This window comes from Arvicanthis niloticus, chromosome 14, assembly GCF_011762505.2.
Source record: "Arvicanthis niloticus isolate mArvNil1 chromosome 14, mArvNil1.pat.X, whole genome shotgun sequence".
Lineage (NCBI taxonomy): Eukaryota > Metazoa > Chordata > Mammalia > Rodentia > Muridae > Arvicanthis > Arvicanthis niloticus.
In genome coordinates this window covers 42,126,668-42,143,755 of record NC_047671.1, presented here as the reverse complement: position 1 = coordinate 42,143,755, position 17,088 = coordinate 42,126,668, and positions in this window count along the sequence as shown.

Here is a 17,088-nt window from a genome sequence, read left to right as displayed (position 1 = left end):
CAGGATGGCAGGAGCTTTGCCATAGCTGTTCCCAGTAGCACTTCATAAGCATTGGAAGGCCTTTGTGTCTCTGTACATGACCCAGTTCTTTTGAAATCTGTTAAGACAAGTTTTGTCTAATCCTTGTAGTAACGTAAGTATATTTCTATCATATGGATGAAGTCACTGCAAGTCTCTTACTATTACTGAAGTGTATTTAATATAAGAAAAAAGTTCCTTTCTCATTAATTCATTCAGTTTTCTGGGAACTCCCATTCTGCCTTCTCTAAAATGCAAGCCTATTAACAGCATAAGATTATTCAATATTTTTCTTTTATTTTTGTGTGACAGGATCTCACTATTAAGCTCGGGCTAGACTTAAACTCATAGTCCTCAAAGTCCTACCATGGAATTACAGGTGTCCACCATTATACTCTCTACAAGCTAATTTTTTTTTTCTTGACCAATGTTATTACTTTAAAACAGTTTGAGTAAAACTATTTGTTTGAAGCTGAACACTCAGCCATCACTCACTCTCAGTACCTTGAACAGCGATTAAGATGTGTATTTTTGCCATTAACTATGCAAAGAATTGTCTGTGATTAATACTGAGGGTAGCATTTCTAGAGATTTATGTATGTGAGAGGTAACTAGGTACTAAACAATAACCCCAGACAACATTAGTAAATTCCCCTCTGGAACCTAAATCCTCCACAGCAATGAGTTTTGACATGAGTTCACAGTATCAGGTATGAACTCCCCCCTGTAGAGTCAGGGTTCAAAATCATTCATAGACTGCGTGGTTGCCTCCATAACAACCAGGCCCCTATTGCAGTGAGAATATCTCGCCTGGCAGGTTAGTGTTACAGTTCATATACCTTACGACTAGGTAATTCCATGGATATCTTTTCTTTCCTGACAGTTTGTGTTACAATTTCTGATACTATAAAAGCTGGGTAGCAGAGAGGAAGCTTCCTGCTCACTTCCAGTTGGATTCCTATATATTTTCTACCCTACCTACATTATTACTTCAGCAATAGGGTCTTATTTCTTGGTAAGAAACCAAGAAAAATGACAGGAATTGTTTAGGGGCCTCTGGGAGTACCTCAGGCCATAATTCCTAAGGGGGTAACCTACTCCTGCCACTTATGGTTTTGTGTACTAATCCAAGGTCATTAGGTATAGCATTCTCAAGCCATAAAGGCAATTGGAGTCCCAATTCATTCTTTCTAGTTGGATTATGAAGTAATAGGTTTCCATATCACTTTTTAAAATATGTGTGTGTACATATGTTAATATACATATATGTTAATATACATAACCAATTTATTTTTATTGTTTTTTTTCTTTCTTTTTTTCTTTTCTTTATTTACATTTCAAATATTATCCCTTTCCCAGTTTCCCCTCCCAAAACCTCTTATCCCATCCTCCCTCCCCCTACTTTTATGAGGGTGCTCCCCACCACCACCATTCTTGCCTCACTGCCCCAGCATTTCCCTACACTGGAGCATTGAGCCTTCACAGGACCAAGGGCCTTTCTTCCCATTGATGCCAGACAGGGCCATCCTCTGCTACATATGTGGCTGGAGCCTTGGGTCCCACCATGTGTACTCTTTGGTTTAGTCTCTGGGAGCTCTGAGGATCTGGTTGATTAATACTGTTATTTTTCCTATGGGGTTGCAAAGCCCTTCAGCTCCTTCAGTCCTTTCTCTAACTCCTCCATTGGGGACCCCATGCTCAGTCCAATGGTTGGCTATATCACTTCTTATGAATGATTTGTTTCAATAAACCTTCCTTCTCTTTCCTCTCCACACTTTCCCCATCATCCTGCTTAAACATGTCCCTTATCTACCCTCACTGTTATCATGTCACCTTTGCTGTGCTACCTTCACTTCCTTGAGCCATCTCCCAAGCCTGATGACCTTTTCTAGTTTCTTGCTTCTACAAGTATTCCAAATTAAATACAAAAAATCTAAAGATTCAAGTCTAGGACTACACATGAGAGAAAAGATACAATGCTGTCTTTCTGAGCATGGGTTACCTGGCTGAGTAAAATTTTTCTTCCAGTTTTACCCATTTAGTGACAGTTTTCATAATTTCGTCTTTATTTATAGCTGAATGAAATTCCATTGAGTATAAGTACCACACTTTCATTATCAATTCATCCACTGATGGGCATCTAGGCTGATTTCATTACCTCACTATTGTGTGTAGACCAGCAATGAACATGGTGGAGCAAGCATCTCTGTGGTAGAATGTAGAGTCCTTTGACTGTATGCCCAGGGTGGTTTATCTGAGTCTGATGAGAGTTCTATATTCAGTCTTTTGAGGAACTCCATGATAATTTGCATAGTAGCTGCAACCAGTTTACAGTCCCATCACCAGTGAGTAAGTGGTCTCGCTTCCTTTCCCCACACCAACTATATCTGTGCCCAAAACTGTTAAAGAAATTTAATAGAACATAAATTATTTGAGATCAATGACAGTCTCGTGCTCACTGGTAAGCTTAAATGATGAACATATTGAGGACTGTTGATTCATTCAACTAAGAGGGAATGTGCATATGTAGCCTGGGATATTGATTGCTTGAGTGTAAATCATGAGAGAAACAGATTACAAACAAGTCTCAGGGATGCCACTTCTGTATGAGCTAATATCACCAATTATCTGTTCAAAGCAAGACCCCAGTAATTAATCTCTAGCACCTCACTTGCTGACTTTGGCTCCAAGACCCTTGGTTGTTGATAAATGATGGCAGCAGATGTGCATATAAAGCTGTCTCAAATATGCCATAACTAAAAAGAGCCAAATTACCAAAAATCACTTCAATAAACAACATTCAATATAATATATGCCAAGTACAAAAAAAGCAAACAAACAAAGAAGTTTCAGTCTACATTATTCTGCCTAAAAGCCAAATGCCCCCTGTGGTACCAACTATCTTTTCAGAGTGGACTATAGAAGCCACATGCCTGTCTCTTTGAGTTCTGCATGTGAACTTGATTGTTTATGACTCTGAGTTAGACTTAAGTCAGTTCTACCATCCCATTTGCCCCCTCCTTTCTTTATATTAAAAGTGGAAATGTTATGTTAAACATTCATAATTGAGTGTGCTTCAGGATAGAAATCTAAAATGAACCTGTCTTTCTGTTGAATAAAATCATAGTACCTCTGAGAGAAGAGTAACAGTGAATTAATTTAAAGGCTTTAACATGGTCTTGTTTTGTTGCATCTGCAAAAGGAAAATATACATTGTAAAGAAATATTAGTATTCCCCATGGCTGACTGCAATCAGATGTGTTTTATTTCATTTCTCTGAAATGTTACTTTTATTCTGCTACCATATGTTCTAAAACATATTTTCATGTCTGAAAGAATTATATGTCACCTTGACAGAATACGGGTGACAAAGTCCTAATCTATTTGCAAACCAGGTAACTATAAGGAAGAAAACAAGGCAGACGCTTTCTAATGATGAGGAAACAACCAAAGTTGGGAACCTTTATATGCTCAGAAGAATCCTGTCCCCTCTTTCTAGAATGCACTACCTCAAGGATATTTACTTTGTATTATTAATAGCAGATGCTTCACAAATTAGCAGAAAACATAATACTGCCTTAAAAATTAGATTATATTTCTAGAGAAAAATAGCAAAGGCATTTAATTAAAACATGTATTTGAAAATATAGGTAAGTATATAGTTTTGAAGTGATTAAACTATTTAGACACACAAACATAAAAATAATTTCAATAAGACAACAAAAAATGATAAAAGTAATGAGAACGCACAATGCAAGACATCCAGAATGGAATAAAACATAGTGGCCTGATACAAGTTACAGTGTTTGAAATTACACAGTGAAAAGAAGAAAATGAAAAGTAACATAATGCAGCCATCTGGCTTCTTCATATTTACAATAAGTATATAAAATAAAATGATAGAACAAGTTATTCAGGTTGGTATATGTACTCTCCCCCCCATGAGCTGGACTGAGAGACCTTGGTTGCCACAGCAAGGTCAAGTGATCTAGGTAGAGTTACCCACCTTGGCTGCCAGGAACACAGCAGAACTGCCCCTGGGCTTGCCCTGAGACATCTCCGGCCGTGACCTGGAATGGACTATGGATTATCCCAACCCATCTGAAACCAGGAGGGGTTGTGGGTTGGGTCTTCCCCTTTAAATTGAGAGCTGAACATTAAAGCTTTGGGCCTTGATCAGAGAACTTTGTCTTGGCCTCATCTCTTCTCGCCCTCCTTCCCCCTTCATTCCCAGCCCCCCTTTCAGGTGAATCCAGTTGACTTGTGGCCGCGGGCGGCTACAGGTATAAATAAATAAATAAACAAATAAGACAATAACCATTTAAGAATAATGTGATTCAAGGAAAAAATAGAACATTACAAAAGATGTTCATGTTAAATTGATAAAACTTCAACTTCTATGGAGTTCAACAGAATGAACTAATCATGTAGTCACATAGAACTAATTACATATTTTTTGTTTGTGGGTTTTCGTTGTTTTCTTTGGTTGGTTGGTTGGTTTGTTTACATTATCTACTTTGTTTCCTTTAATGTTTACAAGTTTACACCTTTGTTTTTGTTTTAAGACAGCATCTGTCTGTCACCTACACAAGCATAGAATTATATAGCCCAGGGACACTTTACAGAACTACATAGCCCAGGGACACCTTACAGAACTACGTAGCCCAGGGACACCTTACACTGATGGTGATCTTTTAGCCTCAGCCTCCCCAGGGCTGGGATTACAGGTGTGAGCTAGGTCACACCTTACATACACATAGTACAATTATTAAGGACAAGAAGTTAACATCAAGGTTACCTGTGCTCCAGTGGATGTTAATACAGACACTAATTAGAACCAGTTGGGCTATTTAAAAATAAAAACAAAAAACAATAAAAGAAAAGAATAGATTATGTTTGGGGATGTGTCGGGGGTCTAGGAAAAGGAAGAACAGATGAGTATATCCAGAATACACTGTAATGCATTTCTCAATGGAAAAATAGAATTAAAAAGAATTTATCATTAATTAAACACAAATTCACTTATGGATGTTTCTTTGAGAAACTTTAGTCTGAAAAATGTATTAAACAGTTCTTTTGGTTGTTTTCCTTTTTTTTTTTTTTTCAATAGCTTGAGTTAGCAGTTCTGAAATGACTCACTGTAGAGCTGAGTAGATAAATATTCTGAGGACAATGGAAATATGTTCCTCTGTGTTGAAAAGGGAATTTAACAACATTGCACAAGCCTAAGCATTAAGAGTACTGTGGATTAGAACTTGGGGATATAGAAGTATGTTTATATATGTTTAGGTATGTTTTTGTTCTTTCTATTTCTGTCTGCTGAGAAGCTGTAGAAGCAATAAAACTTCAAACCCAGTGCTCAGACCATGGATTCTTCAGCCCATTCTCCCTGGAGCAAAGGCTTTCCCCGATATGAGGTCATGAAGGATGCTTTCGAGTATGATCTTACCTGACAGCAAACTAGTGAGAGGCACAACCATCATCTTCAGTCACTTGGCAAGCTCCTGGGGAGGGTAGAATATACCATCAGGTGGAAGGTATAGAAAGAAACTTTTAAATCCAAATTCTGGCTTTCCAACAACACTAGCCCCTTGATAGTCAATGAGTGCATATGCAGGGATAGCGGGAACTTAAATTACATCTTGGATAGTACATCCTGATAGCACCGTCTTGCCTTTTGCTCTGACCTCCTTGACTAGGATTCTGTCTTCAGTACCCGAGCTTCTAATATGACTCTATTGTTGCCTAATTACTTAGCTCTAGACATTAGCTAACAAAATTCCTGCAACTTCTAACAAAACTCAATTATCTACTTACTACCCATATTGATCAACAAATTTCATGAATACACTTAAGACTTTTTTGTTTCGATAAATTTCTTTCTGTCTCATTCTGCCTGACCATTTTTCTGAACACCCTCCCCACACTGCAGCCTTTCCTTTCTTCCTTCAAGGCCTCTCACACACCTCCTTACTCATATCATATATCTCTCTTTGCTCTTTTGTGAAAAATACTCTTTAGTGGGTGAAGGATAGACTGGACAAGGAAAGAGAAAAGTTACCATCAAAGAGTCATTCCATTATCAACAGTTTGGTTGGTCCCACAGATAGCACTAAGAAGTAGGGGGATGGAAACTTTCAATCAATAGCTCTGCATCAGTGGTCAGTGGAACAGCCATATGAGTCTAGAAATATAACACAGAGATATGGTCACCACCTAACCAATAGGAAAAAGAAAGCAAAGCATATATATATATATATCCTCCCTTATGCCAATGTACCTAAGCTAATTAAAAATTTTTAATCCCATTACAAGATCTGTAGGAGAAATTTATATGGGAACAAAAAGACATAAGATATTTATAGTCCCTTAAAAATGAGAGTTGCAATCTAGTGCTTTCTCCATGGTAAGACTCAGGGAAAAAAGATGGAACCCGTGAGATACCAGGAGAAGGAAGAGAAAGATCTTGTGTCCCAATCCCTGAGAAAAATTCAGAGGAGTGGCAAGTTTTAAGGATTTGTCACATCTGCCATACTTTAGAAACAGACAAAATGTTTGCATGTTATGTCTGAGCATATAGCCTGACACACTCTCACAGTGTTCTTCACACCATGCTTTGGCAATGGTGTAGCACAATGATCTATGTGCCAGACCCAAGCAAAGCTTCTGGAGACAGATTAATGTAGAGGCAACTCAACATCTCCTGTGTGACAAAGACATTGACAGTTCTGAAAGCTTGGAAGCCTGGGGGATCTTGAGACTGCAGCTTAGGATGCAGAAAACCCCAGTAAAGCAACAATTAAAAAATGAAGCATCTCAGCAGGGTACAGTCTGGATGATTACCCCCAAGAGACAATATCTAAGACAGACACAAGGTCTCTGACCCAAAACAAGGAATCTGGTTAAACCCTCAGTGCTATAGTTTGAATATGGTTTGCCCATCTGGGACTTATTTTATTCCCAACATGATGTTGAGAGGCAATGGAGACCTCAGGACTCAAGATGATTAATGACTTTTTTATGAGACCAGAGGATCATAAAGCAAGTGAGATCCCGGGGTTTGCCATTTCTGCATAAGCTCCACTTGTTTCTGTACCTTTCTGCCATAGGAAAGGTCTTTATTCATTATGGCTGCCTAACCTTGGACTTTCTCAAGAACTTTCAGCCAGAAAAAAAAAAAAAACCCTTTTCTTTATAATTTTGCCAGTTTTATGTGTTATGTTATAGCAACAGAAAGTAAACTAAGTCATTGTGGAACCTCAAATTAACCAAAATTATAGTTGTGTAGACTGAAATTTCTACTCATCACATAAGATTTTTCTGGAGAATAATCCTAAAATGAGAACTAAGAAATGATTTCATGGACCACATTTGCATTTAAGTTTGTAATTATGTGCTTGTCAAAAAGTCCAAACAACATCTTAGCATAATGCATAAAAGAAGGTTTGCAGCAGTTAGAACAGAGAAGAGGAATTCACCCACCATTTGGCCAGCAAAAGCACAAACCCAATAACATTCTTAAAACTCAGACATAAATAATTTACTTATATTGAATGTAGACTTTTTCAAATTTTATTGTTCCTATGTATTATTTAATTAGTAATTATAGTTAACTATAATTTCTTATTCTTTCTCATTCCAGGAATGAGTGGAAGAAATATAAAGACTAATGTCACCACAATTTTAACCTTATCTTTAATGAACAAAATACTTTTGTAACTATTATGTTTTAGTAGTTGAAAGTAGTTTAATTTAGTATGTTGAAAGTAGTTTGTTATGGTTTGACTCTAAAGTATATTCCATAAACTCATATTTTTAATGCTTGGTCCCCAGTTAAGAGTATTTTAGATACTATGAAGCCATTTGGAGGAAGGGACCTGGCTGGTAGAATGAGGTCTCTGGAGAAGAGTCTTTGAAGATGACAACCCAGGCCTTCTTTCAGTCCAGTTCCGTGTTCCTCTCTGCCACCACATGAATAAGCCATTGGATGTTCCTGCTCCTTGGATGGAGCCACTCTGCTTTGCCTTTCCTGCTTTGACATACTGAAACCTTCCTGGACTTGTGTGCAGATGCAATTCTTGCTTCCTTGGATGTTGGCTGTATTGATTGTAATAATGTAAGAGCAATTAATACTGAAAACTGGCACTGAGCCCTGAGATGGCTAGTATGGTTTGTATGGTTCTTGACCTGTTCTAGCCTGTCACTGCATCCTGGCTTCCACCAATTAAGTAAGCTATTGTTTCATGTTCCCCACACCACAGAGGAAACTGTTCAGCATTGTCTTCCCTACTATGGCAAACTGAAATCTTTGAAACTCTAAGCAAAAGTAAACCTTATTTCTTTTAAACTACTTTGTCAGGTATTTTGTTACAGGAACAAGAAAAGCAAACAACACACAGTATTTAGCTTATTTTCATTGGCAGAGCATGTTGGTGTGAATATATTTCCTTGAGTCAGGCAACTAGTTGGGATTCTTAATATTAAGAAGAATGAAAAAGGTCTATGTATAACTCAATTGTTAACTATGTGCTAGTTTGCCCAAAATAGAAGATAAATATAGACACAAACATGTAGCCAAAACATTTTACTACCAAATCTAATGCTGTCGATAACAATTTTGCCATCATTTGGAATGTTTCTTTCACGTTTATAACTCGACTTTCCTTATTTTTATAGCTCAAATTATATTTAATTTATAAATATGCTTTAACTCTATATTTGGAAAAAGAGCCACAGGCATATATAACTTGTCTACCTTACACATATGTCTTTTTAGACAACATTAAGATGACAAATAATTCAATGCTCACAACAGATGAGTCAAGAGTCAAATTTGACCAATTCTGCCATTGTCCAGGAATCACTGTACAATTTTATCCCCTAAGGGGCTACCATCGTATATCACAAAGTAGTGCAGTATTTTTTTAAATTGAAATCTGAATTTTTTCATGTATTTATTGGTTCTCAATGAGCTTGAACTATATTGAACACAACGTGTCTCTTACTCCTAGAGCTAACCCTAAAATACAGACATTAGTTTCACCTTTTTTCCAATTTAGAAATAACTCCAGTGAACTCAATTGTATTCAGAGTCCTTCTCTAATAATTGACTCACTCAGGATCAAATTGAGCTGATTCTGAAGTCTGGCTATGGTTTCTTGTATATTAAACTTTTCTAACTGAAATTTTAAGTCAGTTCTGCTTTTCTCTTACTAAGGTGCAATAATCAACCAAACAAGCTCTAGTCTTTTCCTCTGTTAACTCTTCTCTTAGTCAATGCGTTCCTGCTGCCTCCTTCATCCTTTTCCAACAGCCTCCAATTTGCCCAGATCAGACTTTTATGCTTTCCCTAGGCTGCTGAAAAATTGTCCTTTCTGTTCTGCATAGTTCAGTATGGTTGTATCTGCCCAGGCCACAGCCTCATCAGAACAAGCATGCTACAGAACACATTGACACTCTGATGTCAATCTATGTCAATCTATCAAATTCTTTGTGTGGCTGAAAATGTTGTGCCTCATCAATTTGTATGTCCAAATAATAGATTCATATTCTTTATTTTTACAGCATTTTTAATGGACAGCTTCTGTCCCTAAGCTATGCCCTTCCAGGGATCTTTCTTCAGTCTTGGAGGACTTAAACATGCATGCATGAGTCTCTTCCTGGATTCTGGCTACATAGACAGAATTTTAGCTATTTTGTAAAAGCTTTCCTGACCACAGGGGCTAACACATTTGAAGTAAATAAGAAATGGGAACCTATGTGCTCTCCAACTCTCTTTAGTCACTTGAGTTCTTGAGTTGAATGCTATAAAATTTGACAACTCCAATCTCCAGATAGTGATCTGTGTTCTCTGATCCTTCACTCTTCTCTGACCTAAGACTAGCTATGATATGTTGAGCTAATTTTACATATCGTCTCGTTTTCTGGAAGTTTTTCTTCTAGATGCTCTGTTGTTACTCTCTGTAATTTAGTTTCTTTATGACCCATCTAACCACTATGATTGGCACATTTGTCTAGGTCATCCCAAACATACATACTACTACCTCAGTTTCTTTCACAGCTCACATCCTCCAGTGAGTCAACAAATGGTGATTTGCAGACATTGCCTAGTGAAATATACCACTGACATATCTAAGTATCTATTAAAGACCAAAGGGGACTCTGCTAATGTTCTTTAGGGATTTTCATGAATTTGCACAAAATATGTAGGAATCATAATATTCCTTGTTTTCATTTGTAGTAAGGGAAACCCATAAATAAAAGTTTAGAAAATGGAGTTGGTCTCTCATTAGGGAATTCTCATGAGTGTGGTTTCCAAATCCTAAACTGGTAGCCTTGGAAGATAGGACTAGATACCACAGAACTATATTACCCAAGACACAAGACACTGAACTTTGAGCAACCAGGACTACCTTTATTTGGATGATTCTGATTTGCATGGCAGAGACTGACCTAACTAGAAATTACCAGCTTGATAATTCAGGTTCATTTCCTAGAACTGCACATCCATCATTCTGGACTGTCCTCCCATGCATTCCCTTCCAGAAAACCACACACAATAATCTTAAAGGTATTATTCTTAAAGGGTGCTGTCCACTCCAATAACCTATGATTCAGGGGATGTTCTAGTACAATTCAGCCAGCTGTCCACTAGCAGCACACTTGATAGCCATTCTTCCTGTTGTGGTCTAATGATTAAATTTATTTACAGCCTGCCATTCTCCTCCACTCTGCCTCAGTGGCTAATCCTTCCAGTTTACTACAGTTTATAGTGGCTCACCACCATTCTATTAAAATTTAGTTCATTCTCTGAAATGTCCTACATCTTCTCTCCTCATGCTGTTATGAGAATATCATTTCTTCCTTGGGACTTGGTTCAAACGCCACTTTCTCTACAGGCTTGGGTTATAGAAAGTCTTTCCAATTGCTTCCATAGAACTATCCCTACATTCTCCATCTGAGAACACACATACCTCTTCTTTGTAGCAGAAAGCAGGGCTTCGTCTGGGTATCCCTCACTTTTAGCAATAGTATCACAACAAACTTCACATCATGTGTCTTTGGATATGAGTTAATTAAACAGAACTTAGCCAGCCTTTGAGGTGGTGCTTTACTAAGGATTCTCAGTTCTAATAAGAAGAAAAATACTCAGTGTCTTATCATACTGGGCTTTGAGTTCTTTCAGCTCTCTGAGTATTGTCTTGGACAGCCATCATCTTCACTCCAGAGCCTGATCCTGCTGCTTGGAGCCCACTAGCTAGTTGAAAGTAGCTGAACAACATCATGGCCAATCTTCACAGATATTTGCTTTCAAACACTTAACATTTGCTTTTGTGTTACCCTTTGATTAGGAAGATTAAAATTGAGAGGGAAGCAAGTAAGGCAAGGGCTTTCCTCTCTTCTTGCTGAAAGAACAGCTTGTTTCCATGACATTTATACAGTGAGCTTTTTCTAAATGACAAGCAGATTGGTAGAAGATGTTATTTTCTGCCTCTTTGCTTTGGATCTTCGCTTGGTGGGTGTAGTGTAAGAGAGACAGCATCACTAGGAGGATAACTGTCAGGTGTAAGGTTTAGGGGGGATGTTGCTATGGTAGCAATATAACAGACTCTGGCTAGTTGTAGAATGTATTAGTGGGGGGGCTTATTTTGGTTTGTTTTTAAATATTGAGTAATATTTATACCTATCTATCTTCTCTTTTTAGTTTTTTCCTCTTGTCTTTGAATAAGAGTGAATACTGACAGCACATATAGTTCAGGTAGATGAAGAAGTCAAGAGAAAATGGCTAAATTCACTCTAAATCAGAACCTGTCTTCTGCAGAAGAGAGACCCGCCTAGGAAGAATTCAGACTGCTGATTCTGAGGCTCTGATCATGGAAAAGAGCCAACAGGCTCTCCAATACAAATTTCTGACATGGCCAATATTATCTGGCATTTGCCCATATAGCACTAGGTATAAAACCTTTCTTTTATCATCATCTGAAACAATTCCAATGGCATGGTTTTACTGTACACCAGAAGGCATTTTTTTTTTTTTTTTTGCCATGCACCTTTCTTATCCAGTACTACTTTGATTTAGACTTCATTGAACTCACATGGAGTTGAGCATTGTCTCTCTAAGTCTTTGCATCAAACTTGCACTCTTTAATTTTCCAATGGGGATAAATTACAACAACAACAATAAAAATTTTATTACCTTACTCCACCTAAGTGAAGAATTCAAGATAAACTTCAAACTACTTCTACCAATACAGAAAGCCCAGCGTATATAATCACAAAAAAATTCTATCTACCAGGATTTCCACTGCTGGAAACAGCTGCCTCACACCTTTGTCTCAACTATCCCATCTATGACTTCTCCTTGTACTCAGACACACTGTTTAGGGTGCTCACTATCACAGGTTGAAAGTAAAAGCCTACTCTACATCAAGATTTTTGTTTATTTGGACAGAAGAGCTTTTCAGAAATTATTTTGAGCTTGAGTGGCTCTAAACAGGCACATTCTCTCCAATTTTCCACAGGACCTTTTAATATTCCACCTACACCCTCCATTTTGCATATTTAGATCACTTGTCTGCCCCTAAAGGCATTTGAATTTATGCCTCTTGAACAGGGGCTGCATTTCCTTGCTGATAATTACATCTGTACCTTTCATGATCTAGAAAAAAATAACACTACCAATTCAAAGCACATCACAGCCCACCTAGGAAGGTGCATTAATCTATTTGTTGGTTTCCCTCACACTCTGTTCTTCCCTTTGCAACAGTGTTGACAAAACCATTATACTTATAACATGCCCTTCCACTCACCCCATCCATTTCTCTCCCACAAGTCATTCTTAGAATTTTCTGTGAGTACACTGGACCAAGATGCTGATGAGGTGAAGACATACTGGATATATGAGGGGCATTGTGCAAAGGATAAAGATGAGTGACACCCCCATGGTAAGGGACAATGGCACATGCTGAGTCCTGTCCTTCTAACTCTAAGACCAGGCTTTTCACAGATCTTTGTACTACCAGGGCCTCAGATTCAAAAGGTCCATCATTCATTTGTTCCAGCCAAAGATCAGTGTGCCCCATGGAATATTTGAGGTGAAGAAAATAGCAAACAAAAAATATGAAAAGCTCCCCTTTGTCTTCTCATCATAAAACTGTGAACAGTCTGCTGTATGTCCAAAGATAAGGGGAGAAACAGGAAACAAGCCTAACGAAGGGGGCAGATGGCTCTTAGAAAATGGTTATAAATACTTAGAAGAGCAAGGATGGGGGAATGGGGGAGGGAAAGGGAGGAGAAAGGGGGAAAGAAAAGCTATAATATGTTTTCTTAGACTTTTCATATCCTACTGTAATAAGTGTTTTAAAATGTTTTAACCACCCTTCTAGCCCACCACCCACCAGAAGTAGCAGAAAGGAAAATTTAATAGGGCAAACAGGGATGTGGACCTGTTTAAAGAGATTTCTTTGGGGCGATTCTAATCTGTGTTGTCAGGATATCAGCAGCTCAGTTCACATGAATCAGCAGCAGTAGCTCAATCCACACACAAACACCATTTACAAATCTACAATGGCTGTTCAATCCAAAAGAAACCATGATGCTCTGCCAATCGATCTGAGTCCATGAAAGGACAAGAAGCTGCCAGAGCACCAGCAGAAGTTCTTCGGTTTGTTTCTCTCTATGAAGTGATGACAAACGATGTTTGATGTTTGCGAAGAAGGCAAGGTGAACCAATGCCACAGTGTTGACAGAACAACTGTGTCAGCAAAGCCCAGTAAGAGTGATCAGTGGAACCAATGCCACATCGCATCATCCACTGTCTGTTGGGTTATATTTATCCCTTTCCAAAAATCACATGTCCTCTCAAGCATCTACTGCAGCAAAACATCGCATGCCCTTTTTTCCAGGTAGCTTCCAGAAAAACACCATGTGGCTGTTCTCAGAAAAACATCTTTCCACATGTCTACTTCAGCAAAAAAAAAAAAAAATCCTTTCACATGACAGTTTCTAGAAAACATCTCAGAAGTCCCCAAAGAAACCAGAAATTTCCACTTCAATAATATTCAACATTTGTTTGTTTGTTTGTTTGTTTGTTTTCCAAGACAGGGTTTTTCTAGCTGTCTTAGAATTTATTCTGTAGAGCAGATTGACCTTGAACTCACAGAGATTCACATGCCTCTGCCTCCTGAGTGCTGGGGGACAAAAGGCTTGGGCTGCCACCAACACCTGACTAATGTTCAACATCTTAGCAATTGCAGTGTGACTTAAAACTACTTTGCAATTTCATCTTGCTCCAGTCAGAACAGTTCCAATCAAGAACAACTGACAACAAATACTGGTAAGGCTGTAGAAAGTGGAAATCCCTATTCACTGTTGGTGGGACTCCAAATGTGTGCAATCACCCTAGAAATTAGTATGGAGAAATCTGCAAAAGCTATAAGTGTATTTACCTCATGACCCTACCATATCAATCTTCAGCATAAGCCCAAAGGACTCAAGCACCTCCTCCACCAATACTTGCTTAGGTATGTTCATCAATGCTCTGTCCACAGTACCTGGAAAATGGGAACCATCTAATGTTCTTCAAAAGATAAATGGAAGATAAAACTATGGTAGCTTCACATATCAAATTCTTTTCAACTGTAAGAAAAAAATGAAATCCTAAACCTTGGATGTAAATGGAACTAGGCAATATTATACTGAGTATGGTAATCCTGACTCAGACAAATACCACATGCTCTCTCTTATTTGTGGATCCAAGCTCTAAATCATTAAATGTGAGTATAAAGTCTGGAGTAACCACAGAAACAAGAAAGGTAAAAAGTACCATGGGGCAGGAGCATTAGGAAGGGAGATAGTAGAACATAGGTGCTATAAAGATAGTAAATGGGGAAAATGGGGGGTTAGCTGGGCAAGAAGAGATTAAACAATACAGAGCAAAAGGGAAAGAGGAGATATAAATAACACTCAAATGCTCAAAAAAGCCATAAAAACATCTTTATGTTTACTTATGTTTATTTAAAATATACCATATATCAGTGTACGTAAACACAGAGATATATATTATATAGGTACTATATGTCTGTCTGTCTGTCTGTCTGTCTGTCTGTCTGTCTCTCTCTCTCTCTCTCTCTCTCTCTGTGTGTGTGTGTGTGTGTGTGTGTGTGTGTGTGTGTGTGTTGCTATTTTAAAAACTAAACCTACTTGGGTTAATAATAATTTCCCTAAAGACACAGACCTTCTAACAAAAATCCAGTGTCAAGCAGGACACAAGTCATTTCTCACTGTTTGCCAGAAGAGTTGAAGAGACTCCCAGAATGGAACAATATAGGTCTCTGCTGTTGCCCTTGTCTCCCTCCAGAATTTGAAGGTAGAATCCATTGTTGAAGAGCCCACATATTTTATAGAAACTGGTAGCATTGATCTAGAACTGACCTAGCAGCTTTGCCGCCCAAGGACTCAGTATCATGCAATATGTAGTTGCTATTCAAGCTTCCTAGAGAAAAGAGCTATCAGTAGTACTATCCGGGGGGGAAAGCCTGCAAATCACAAGAATGACCAGCCTGGTAAGATTTTCCTGAGATATTATGGAGTTAGGCAATCCACCATACATATTCCCTAGTATGACTCCAGCTAAGATGTTTGTGTTCAAACTACCATAACTCTAATAGTTACCTGGAAAAGTCACTTTCACTAAAAGCAGATAGAGATTGACTTTTTATACTACATGCTTTCTGTCCTTAGTGACAAAGAAAAATGTTACTTTTATCTGAAAAAAAGCCTTACAAATTCATGGACTCTAGTTATAAAACCTGTGTTTGCTATCTGTCTATTCCTTCATTGCAGTTGGGTTTTTCCCCTTAGCATCAGTAAAGAGCTTTGTAAGTATTTAGGTTTTGATGTTATTTTTGTTACTTTCTTAAAAGTAGCAATTTTGAATACTTTGCCACCCAAACAAGTTGACAGCTACTGGCACTGTAGATTTGATTTTTAAAATTCTTGGTATAGTTACAAATAAAATGTGCAGTTTTCTTTTTCTCTCTGAATAGTCCTTCTGGTGAAATATTCAAGTCATTATCTGCTGTAGTCCATCCAAAAAGAAAGTATTCAATTATCTCTAAAGAAAAGTCAACAGATTTTTATAGAAGACATTAAGATAGAATCCATGAGTTCAAGGCACTATGGCAGCTGGGGCTAAGATGCCCAAGGGAGGTAGAAAGGCAACTTAAGGCTGTGTGCAAGCTCTGAGATCAATGCCCAACTGTAGGCTGAAAAGCAGAAGGCCAACAAAAAAGATGAACAGCAAGAAGGTGCAGATGGGGCTTCAGGTGATCCGCAAAAGACTCAGAGTGGAGATGAAGCAAAAGCAAGAGGCTATGGAGAAGCTTGTTGATGTTGAGAACCCCAACCCAGTGGCACACACAACAGGGTGGTCACAATCTGGGTCTCAATGTGCCACATGAGTTTTCTAGGAGAGAATGAAAAAAAATCAAAAAGCAGAAATCAAAAGAATGCTACATGAAGATAAATTTGACTGAGAAGACAGAGAAGGCCAACGCTGATCTTGCCTGGCTGTCAATCATGCAGAAGTGGTCAGCAGACAGAAGAAGAATGGAAAAACAAGAGATGCCACAACTTTGTCAGAAAACCAAATGCAGCCATGCTGCTGTGTCTTGCCTACCCTGTGCCCTGACACTGCTGCAACAGCTCCTCATGGCCAGAAGCCCCTATGGCCTGGGTCCCCTTCATCTTGGGACAGAAATTGTGCAGGGTTATTGTCAGGTCTGGGGGCAGAGTGGGAAGTTGCTATCTGAGATAGAAAGAAATGTAGGACATTTTATATATAACTGAACATTTTTGCTACTTTTAGAATTTGGAATCCTGGTTGATAGTGCCTTTGAAATGAGGTAAGATTTTATTTGCCCAGTAGATTGCACTTTAGGGGCAACAGGGTCTCCAGGGTAGGAAGGCTAGTACCAGAGGGCAGTTGCTATGAGAGTGGTTGACAAACAGCCTAGACTATTGTCTGGGTCTTCACTTAGAGGGGCTATGTGAGAGCCTGTGCTTCTAAGG